The sequence below is a fragment of the Adiantum capillus-veneris genome, chromosome 25 (assembly GCF_014529385.1).
Source record: "Adiantum capillus-veneris isolate H3 chromosome 25, ASM1452938v2, whole genome shotgun sequence".
In the NCBI taxonomy this organism is placed as follows: Eukaryota; Viridiplantae; Streptophyta; class Polypodiopsida; order Polypodiales; family Pteridaceae; genus Adiantum; species Adiantum capillus-veneris.
Genome location: NC_140955.1, coordinates 121,582,339 through 121,592,609, shown reverse-complemented (window position 1 = coordinate 121,592,609; position 10,271 = coordinate 121,582,339). Strand labels below are relative to the sequence as shown.

Here is a 10,271-nt window from a genome sequence, read left to right as displayed (position 1 = left end):
CCTACCTGTCAACATAAGTAGTTTGGAAAATTTTGGCTCGATTTGAATCAATGTAGCTTGACCTAATAGCCAATTTCTAGATTTATCTACTCTTTGGATTTGATTTTTGAAGGTGATCAAAAGTTCCAAATTTGTTCAGACTTTAGAAATGGTATGTATTTTGGCATGTTTACATAGGTTTCACCAAGACTTTACAAAAATTCCTAGATTTGGCCCCAATGTTAGCATTACCATACTATAATTTGGCTCATATTTGTTTCAAACTTATGCTACCATCATTACAAGAAGGCTAATACTCCGCTTCTTATACAACTCCTTTGCCATGGCAGTTTTGGATCCATCTCTTGGCTACATACTAGCATTGTTTACTAGAGACTTCTCTCTTATACAGATGATAGATGTTTTACGCCCCAAAATTCTTTATAATTTCAGCACCCTTGTGCTCAGTTACATCCTAGAGCACCCAATAGAAGAAAAATACTACATGAAGGAACCATTTCCAGAGGATTTGTTTGAAACATTTGGATGGGATCAAATACTAGTGACTGTTGATGTCTGGGTAAACGAGGTGACCGGCTTGATTTTGCGCGCGCACACACACACACACATGACAATCACGCACACACACACATGACAATCTCACCTCCAAATTCCCTAGAAATCCAAGGAGTCCATGCTGAGGGGAGAAGGATAGAAGTTGTAGAGCATAGGAAGTGTAGAGTTTTTCCATGTATTTGCTTTGTATGTAGCCAAAATAATTATTTGGAAGAGCAAGAACCCCTACAAAATACCTTGGGGACAATTTATTCCATCTACCAGAGAGTGAGGTGGGATATAACTAGTACGCATGCACACACATGTTGTAGAGGAATAGGAGGGCAAAGGGTCTTACTCCAACTAAGCCAAGATAGGAGGGATATGCAAGTCTTTTGGCTCGTGTAGTTCTTGAATGTGACAAAATTGATGACATGTGTGCTTCAAGACTCACGTGCTAGTAGCCTACCTCCGTTGATCCACCCCTGTGTCAATTAGTGATGAATAGGTCATGGGGCTTGCTTGTTACCATCCTTGTTTGTAGCTTTCGCATGTTCCAAGATCCCTCACGCTAGAACCATGATGATATTGTGCTACCAATAATCATTGCATTGTCTAAGGCATTGTCATGCCTTAGACAATGCTAACAAAAAGGAGTAGAAGATAATAAATTCTTGAGAAATGCCTCACATGTTGCGGGGCACCATGTGGGACAGTCGGGGCTAACGTAGGAGGAGATGACCTGATAATTCATCACCTCGATGATGGGCGTCGCTTTCACACAGCGCAGGGCTTTGTATTGGTTAACACAAGAACTTCATAAAATTTTTCTTGGTGAAATTTTTATGTGGAGAAAATATTTCTTCATCATTTTCACGAGAGAAAATTTAATCCATCATGTAATACACGTCTTTTCTAGGTGGAAAAAATTTATTACCTTTTGAGAATATATGTTTATTCCATTGGGAAAAGAAATATCCTTATGGTCATATGAATTCTAACTAGGAATGTGATTTTTCAATATGGAAATGTACATAGAATTTTTTTTTCAAATGGAGAATTTTGGTCCTCCATTTTGGAAATCAAAATAACAAAAATATATATATATAATTTCCATGTAAAAATATATGTTTTCCACCTAGAAATGTACAATTTCCATATAGAAATATACTATATTAGGTCATTTTTTTGACACAAAAATTCTTTGTCCTCCATGTGGAAAAATTAGAGATATAAGATAATCTTAGCTTTTCACATGATAAAATAGGGTTTTCAAGCATGATCATATTACTCTATACTTTTCATGATCAATGTTTTCGGAGTGTCTTCGTGTAAGTTTATTTTTTGAGCACGGTATAGCTAGCTTCAAAAGGAGAATATTGCATCATACACCACATTTAACGCAAATAAGACTAGCTTATAAATCCTTTATTTTTCTGGTGCTAAAACTCTCTCTCCCTCCCTCCCTCCCTCTCTCTCTCTCTCTCTCTTTCTCTCTCTCTCTCTCTCTCACACACACACACACACACACACACACACACACACACACACACACACACACACACACACACACACACACACATAAAGTCTTACCATGCGGCGAGCGAGATTTTTTGAGCCAAGGAAAATATGAGTAAATGAATAAAGAAACCAAATGGTCTTTGTTAAGAACGATGAATGAAGATCCTACTTAATGCCCTAAGTGATAACAATAACATTGTTCAAAATGAGAATCTTTTCTTGAATCCCTAAGTAATCGTAGCAATAGCATTGTTAAAAATTAGAATCTAGATTCTTTTGTGCAGTTGAGGCTTGATCTCGAGAGCATGTTCAACTCAAGTGTTGTGATTGAAGATTTGGAATTTGATGAACTCCTTGACAGTATGACTCCCCTGTCAAATAAAAGGAGAGTAGAACGAAGTTTGGAGTCTGCAAAAAGATCAAAGAATATCACTGCAAAGGGTCTTGAGGTAGTGCTTGACTTGAAAAGAAATTGCATGTATCCTTTTATCCATAGTATCCTTTTTCCAAGACAATTGGGTGATAAGGTACAACTGTTGAGAGAGAAAGAGAGAGCACAGAAGTAGAACCCCAAAGTGTGTAGAATACACACATGAGATGATGTATATATAGAGGGGACCTGGGTGCCATATATAGAGAAGCCATATATTGAGTAGCTTCACATATAAGCTCAACACCCCCGCTCAAATAAGGGTCCCTAACTGTGGATGAAAAAACCCTTGGGGGATCAAGGGAAAAACCCACAGCTCTATATACACCCACCGTTATATTATAAAAATCATTAAATATACAAATGTTTACGAGGAGCTACATCACTCCTTTTACAATGAATGTTTTATGAGGAGTTACATTACTCCTATCCTATCAAATACAATAATGAATACAAAGGTTCAATAAAGAGGTGTAAAAGCTATCGATTAGCTTGTAATCAAAAGTGTCTCCGTGAATCTGCTGTGTAGCTTGTCATCATTATCGCATCACCAAAAATGTCTTCATGTTGTCATCAATATGGCATCACCAAACATATCTTCATAAATCTTTTATTGTCACCAAGTTTGTCTTCATAAAATCAATTCTTTGATCAATCCTACATAGATCATAGACTCCAAAAAAAAAAAAAACATGTCATGAAAATTATTAGCATCGTTAATGAAATAATTACGTTCACAATGCCATAAGAGATGGTTCGTGACGCCACTCTTTTGATGACATATATACGCACGACAACATATGGTACATAAAGTATAAACGTAAAAGTACAAAATGTGGGATTACGTGATACAAATGATATGTGTATATACTACATAAAACAACATTTATCAATGTAGTGATCAATGAATACCATCAAAGTATTAACAAAATATCATCATTATATCAATAAAAATGAATAAATGATCATGGTATCAACGAAAAGCATCATGATATCACCGAGAATAATCATTGTATCAACGAAAGAACATCATGGCATCACCGAGAATAACCATGGTATCAACGAAACATCATCATGGCATCACCGAGAATAACCATGGTATCAACGAAACAACATCATGGTATCACCGAGAATAACCATGGTATCAACAAAAACCACCATGGAATCAACGAAATATCATCATGGAATCACTGAGAATAACCATGGTATCAACGAAATATCATCATGGCACCACCGAGAATAACCCTGGTATCAATGACATATCATCATGGTATCAACGAAAATCACCATGACCAAAGTATTAACAAAACATCATCATGGTACCATCAAAATCACTATGGTATCAATGAGAAATTATCAATAAAACGACGTAAACTATATCTCTAAAATAATAATTATACGAGAATCAATGAACGAGTATATCATATAACAAAAGATCATGTACCAACAGTAGCTCGATAGAATTTGGACGATCATCAACGGCTCGACTGAATCGGAACGATGTGTAACTGGCTTCTGCAGCAAAGTTACGTCAGTAACAAATATATGATTGATGAAGAAAAATATAATTGAGAAGTTTTCAATTATGAGAAAAATCAAAAGCAAAAAGTAAAATTTTGATTTTCAAACATATTCGCAGTCCGAGACGATAACCCAAAATCGGTGCAGAATTTAGAGAAACTTTCTTCTGCAAAGTTATAGACCACATCGATTCCAATCCCCATAGCGGGTAGTTTCTTCTGCAAAGTTGTAGAACACATCGATTCCGGTCTCTCACGCGGGTAGTTTCTGCAAAATCGTTTTCAATAAGTAGAAAAATAAAAAACAAAAAACAAAAATTTCTTTTTAAGTATGTACGCAGTCCGCGAACGATAACACAAAATCGGTGCAGAATTTGAAAAAACTTCCTTCTGCAAAGTTGTAGAACACATCGATTCCGGTCTCTCTCACGAGTAGTTTCTGCAAAATCGTTTCCAATTAGCAGAAAAATAAAAAACAAAACGCGAAAGCTGTTTTTCAGTTATGTACGCAGTCCGCGAACGATAACTCAAAATCGGTGCAGAATTTGAAGAAACTTCCTTCTGCAAAGTTGTAGACCACATCGATTCCAATCCGTTTAGCAGGTAGTTTCTGCAAAATCGATTTTGATCAGGAGAAAAATCGAAAACAAAAACGTACTGCTCTGATACCGTGTTGAGAGAGAAGGAGAGAGCACAGAAGTAGAACCCCAAAGTGTGTAGAATACACACATGAGATGATGTATATATAGAGGGGACCTGGGTGCCATATATAGAGAAGCCATATATTGAGTAGCTTCACATATAAGATCAACAACAACCTCATGTATTTAAAATGTCAATTAAGGGACCAGACAATGGAGTTAATTTGGTGAATTGAATGCATCGTGGAGGTAATTTAGAGCAAATGTGGGTTCACTTTAATCATGTTCACTGTGTTCAAGGATGGCAGACTATGTCAATGCATGTCTATAACCCTTAAGTACTAGAGTTGCTCACCATTGCAGATGTTGAGTTTAGCGTGGAAAATAAATATGCTCAGATTTGATTTTGGAAGATGCAAAACAGTGTGGTTAAGCAACAGAGTTTTGATAAGCCAGAGTTCAAGGGATTTATGACAGATGAAGCGAGTGCCAATTGGATTGTTGTGCTTACTGTTTATTTTGGAGGAGCAAAGAAGTCTATTCCAAACAAAGAGAGATCATGTTTGTTTCATTGGGATCAAATTGTGGTTCGACATACTATCAAGTGCATCCATGCCGCATTTCAAGAGGAGCACAAGATTTTGAGTACATAAGTGGCACACATGACAACCCTGAGCCAAAACAAATGTGGTAAATCTTGACTCTTTACCATACATCATGCTATTTCTGTAATACACTCTCTCTCTTGTGTGCCTTGATCTTCATTTATCTTCTCCAAGCTATGTTTGTTTTCATGCAATACTAATACCAACACTTTATAAAGTCCCTTGGCCATCAGTTTTAAAATCCCTTGTCCACACCTAGCAGCCCCCTGCCCTTGGCTTGGGTTCGTGACCCCTTTGGGTTTGCCCATGGAATTACATTACTTCCCACTTGGAGAAATGTTTTCGTCCTTGAAAACAAAAGTGGTGATAGCATCATAAAAAAAACTAATGTTTTTTCACAGTGGAATCCTTCATGGATCCAAAGGTCCTTTTAATTGGAGCACGGTTTAGTAGGAGGTTCAATGAAATCAAGAAGAGCATCTTGATTTTCGACATTGTTGTCCCTTTGCAACCATCTTGTCTAACCGGCCCATATCCACCGTAACATTGGAGAGGGAGAATGGGAAACACACTCGCATCACACACAAAAGACCTCTGTATAGCCCACGGTATCCATAACACCCCTATCCTCTCAAAAAACACTTTCAAACAACTCACTCGCATAAGCAAACCATCGTTTGCACACAAATCAACATGCCAACACGCTCACCAAGACAAAAGCACACACACTCACAACATGTGCACAGTTCTATCGTATTGACAAGTGACACGCTCAAAAAACCTATCTCTCTCACTCTCTCTCTCTCTCTCTCTCTCTCTCTCTCTCTCTCTCTCTCTTTGTACTAGAAAATGTTGTCCACGGGCCCACACATCCACTGACACCGACACACACACACACAAAGAGACGCATCATAAAAGACAAGGGGGTGGGGGAATACAAAAAGCGTCAAGAAACACACTGCATTCCACTCAAAAAACTCTATTCACTTGATGGTGCATCCACTCAATCACTGGTCCAAAAGTCTCTTGGTCTATCAAAAGACCCCAAAAAAGGGTACAAAATGTGCTTTTCTAGAGCTTTTGGTCTATTTTTAGCAAGTGAACAAGCATCGACCTTCCTCTTTCTCTCTCTCACTGCCTCTACACCATTATGGGAAGGCCTCTCCCTTAGCACTAGTGCTAGCACTAGGGGGGAGGCCACATTTTCCTTCATATAATTTAGAGTCCAAGGGGTTGTAGCTCCAAGCTCTTGTGGGCTGCACCTTCATCATGTAAAAAAACCACCGAAATCCATTGACGACGAAAACCGCCACAACCTCGGGTGGCATAGTGCCACCATCTCCACCACGCAAGCAACACCCTCTAGTGCTCACACCATAATCTGATCAACAAACTGATGTGTAGTTGGAAAATGATGAAAACCTAGAGAAAAAAATTCTATAATCAAGGAACCGATGTTTGGTTTGGCCACTCTCAGTTGGCTTAGGATTGGCCATGTAAAGCTGCTAAAGTTTGGTTGCTCTATATCAAGCTTAGGTGGCGATACATAAGTTCTCTCACTTAAGGCTAGCAGATTTTGTTTTGTCCCACTATAGGCTTTAGGTTAGAGTGTTAGGGTTTGTCCAGTTCATGCATTGTTATGTAGCTGCGGATATGTAGCTATGTCACACCCACAAATATAGGCATTGACCAATAAAGACAATAGTATAACCCGATGATTAAGGAGTATGATTACTAAAAAAGAAGAGGAGATGTCAAGGACATGCGATTGGCAAGTATATCTTGTACCTACTTTTTATTTTTACCCACAAAAAAATATATATGTGTGAGTCTAATATTGTTTTATGAGCTTGTAGTATCACAAATATAGAGCATTGTGGTCACATAGGCCATAATTTAGAGTGCAACCCATAGCTGAACAAAGGGTCACCTTTGATGGTGGTGTCAGGGAAATCTTATTCAAGAATGTCAGAGTAATGCCAATGATGGCTGGCTTTCAAAAGCCTTGGCCGTGGGAACAAACCCCAAGAAGGGAGCATAAAAATCAACGAAAAAAAGAAACGTTTTTTTTTTCCTCCTGTTGTAGGCTGCCACAACCACCGTCCCTCCTTGTCTCAACTCCCACAGAGGGGCCGCCACACTCTCTCTCTCTCTCATTCTGTGTCATAAATCCATGCCATATCTCTCTCTCTCTCTCTCTCATCCATTATGCATGGCGATAATATCTTTCTGTCTCTCTCTTAGCACACACACACACACCACACTCCCTCATCCACTATCAGCTCTCTCTCTCTCTCTCTCTCTCTCTCTATATATATATATATATATATATATTTATATATATATATATATATAAATATATATATATATATATCTTTACACCCCATAGACTCAATATATATAGGCTCCAAGAAATGAAAAGAGGCTATACACACTAAGGGCCTCCCAAAAATTAAAATGAGAAAACCATCCAAGAATACCTATGCACTTCTAGTATCTTGATGGTTACACCGCTCCCCCACTCTTGTCACAATAAAATAAACCAAAGAGGAAGGGAGCCCAAAAGACATGAGCCTAGCTATAAAAAGGAAAAGGGTCTGGTTATATTTTTGCACACACACAACCAAGGGCTGACACTACAAGGTACTAGTTCTACTCACTCACCTCCCCATGGAGTCACCCTCACAGGTCCAAGATTGATTCTTTTTTTTTTAATTTATTAAGTGGACATCTATAACATGTAAGGTTTCTCTATGACACCTGTCTTCCACCATGGACTGATTTTTTTTTTTTTTTAATGGTGATGGTGATATACATAGATCTCTTTTTCTTAATGAGGTTACAATTGGAATCCTTTCTTCCAAAGCTACCACCATTTTTTACTCTCTCTCAAACCTGTTGTAAATATTGATTTTTTTGGCATTATATTGTTTATGAAGGCTCTTCGCGCTGAGAGTGTTTACAATTCATGAGTTTCCTGTAAGATCTAATTTAATATTTTAAGGAAGGGCGGAAAGTCATTTGGGCAAAAATATTACCACCTACTCTTTCTCTAGTGGCCAGAGTTGGATGTTAATACCTTCTGAAAGGTTGGATTTAACATACCAGCCTCTGGCCTATAAAGTACTGACCTTTAAAGAAACCCCAATGCCCTCCACTTTTTCTTATTTGACTTTATATTTTTTTATGAAAAGTACTGACTTGTGCCCCCTTTGTTTACTCCAGCACCCAAGTGGTTGCGACCTAGCCCTAGTGGGAAAAGGTTACGAATTCTTCTTCCCAGCCTTATCACCTATGGTACAAGGACTCCTCCTGTGCATCTCAGATCCCACCTTCCACCACACCCTTGTGGAGGCGTATCAAAAAGCTTTGGCAGAGGATAACCTACTAGTCCTCCATGCCCTAGATTTTGGCGCATGGTTCAAACTTTACACCATGGCCTTAGCAGACCCTGTGGCGGCCATTACAAGGCTCAAGAATCCTCATAAAAATCTCTCCTGTTAGGAAATAAGACGTAGCTAAATAGATAATTGAGTAGATTACTTAATGGAGAGAGACAAATTTACATACACGAGATTATAGAGTAGAGAGAGAGAGAGTACATACGATATACGTGGTTCACCCAATGTGGGCTACGTCCATGGGAAAGCAGCCACTCAATGGCTTTAGTACTTCAAAACAAGAAGTAGTTTACAAAGGGATTATACCCTTAATGGAGCTCCCGCCTTGCTTCACTCTCACCACCTCACACTCACCTTGTTGCATCAACTTCACACTATGAAATGTGTGTAAAAATGGCCTCCTTTTATAGGCCAAAAGGGCTGCCCTCTCTCATGAGAGGCAGCCATGTGTAGCCGCCCTTGTGTAGATAAGTCCAAATCGGACCCTCCAATCTGCCAATGTGTGGCCGCCCACTGGCCATTAACTACCGGCCACCGGCCAACCCCCACGGTTGTTTTCCAACCACTTTCCGGCTGTCGTCCGGCCATAATATTCCCTAAAGTTGCCCTTGATTTTTGGCTGTGAAAATTTTGGTTTCCGACGAGTGATTTTCCTTCACGCACGATGGCTTCTCCTCATAATGGGGGCCTTACAAATGTGTGCTTTTACCACAGAAAATTACAAGGGTAAATCAAGCTCCATACTTAACATCTCATCCATGACAGAAAGCAACACCAAATAAGAGAAAGACTGGACGGAATCAAGTCCCAACCTCATGCACAGGTTCATGGAGGGGCTTGGGCAGAAGTTAAGAAATGACCCACTTGTGAGGCAGGGCAAAAAGCACTTGCTCAACAAGTTTACGGAGATAGTGGAGACTGCGCCTGTGGTGGCCATAGAGAGCCTTCTTCTACCAGCGGATCTGGATAAGGAAGAGCAATCCATAATCGAAAAGCCTTTTGCTGTATGAACCCCTACACGTAGCCTCTGTATGAAGCCCTTCGAAACTTATATAGACCCTTTCATTCCCAATCGATTACTAGAAATCTACCTAGCAGAAGCACATAACAGAGCCTGGCTTTTCGAAAACTTTACTTTGCTAGCGCCCTTTTCTCAAGGCTTACTTCTCACCCTCTTAAATGAGGTGGACAAAAACGCAGTCAAAATTGGCATGCAACAGTTGGCAGACACGAATACTTCAAATGTCTTGGAGAACATGGTCGTAGCCACCCCTTTTTCTATGTCTTTCTTTAAAAGCAGAAGGTGCAGTGCCTCTTTCAGATGCACTATAGGCGTGAAGGGCATAGTCTCTACCTTACAAAGGGACACTAACTACACAACACAGGTATGGAATGTTCACAGGCCCTTCATTTAGTTTGGTTGTGAGTTAGCAGGCCAATCTGAGTTGTGTAGGGACAGGAATGTGCTATGGTTTGACCACACACTTTGGCTAATGGTACATAGCTTACCCTCCTTCTTCCTAGCAGAAACCCTCAAAAAATCCACCAACGCTTTCCTCAGTTGGGTGGCAAAAGAGGTGTAGGAAGCCATCAAGGCTCTTCTTGTTCACATGCTGTAT

General features: G+C 39.4%; 1 pseudogene; it reads left to right on the top strand.

Moving 5' to 3' along the window:
• The first annotated feature begins 2,360 nt into the window (after window positions 1–2,360).
• Window positions 2,361–9,639, top strand: LOC147425563 (uncharacterized; annotated as a pseudogene).
• The last annotated feature ends 632 nt before the right edge of the window (window positions 9,640–10,271 follow it).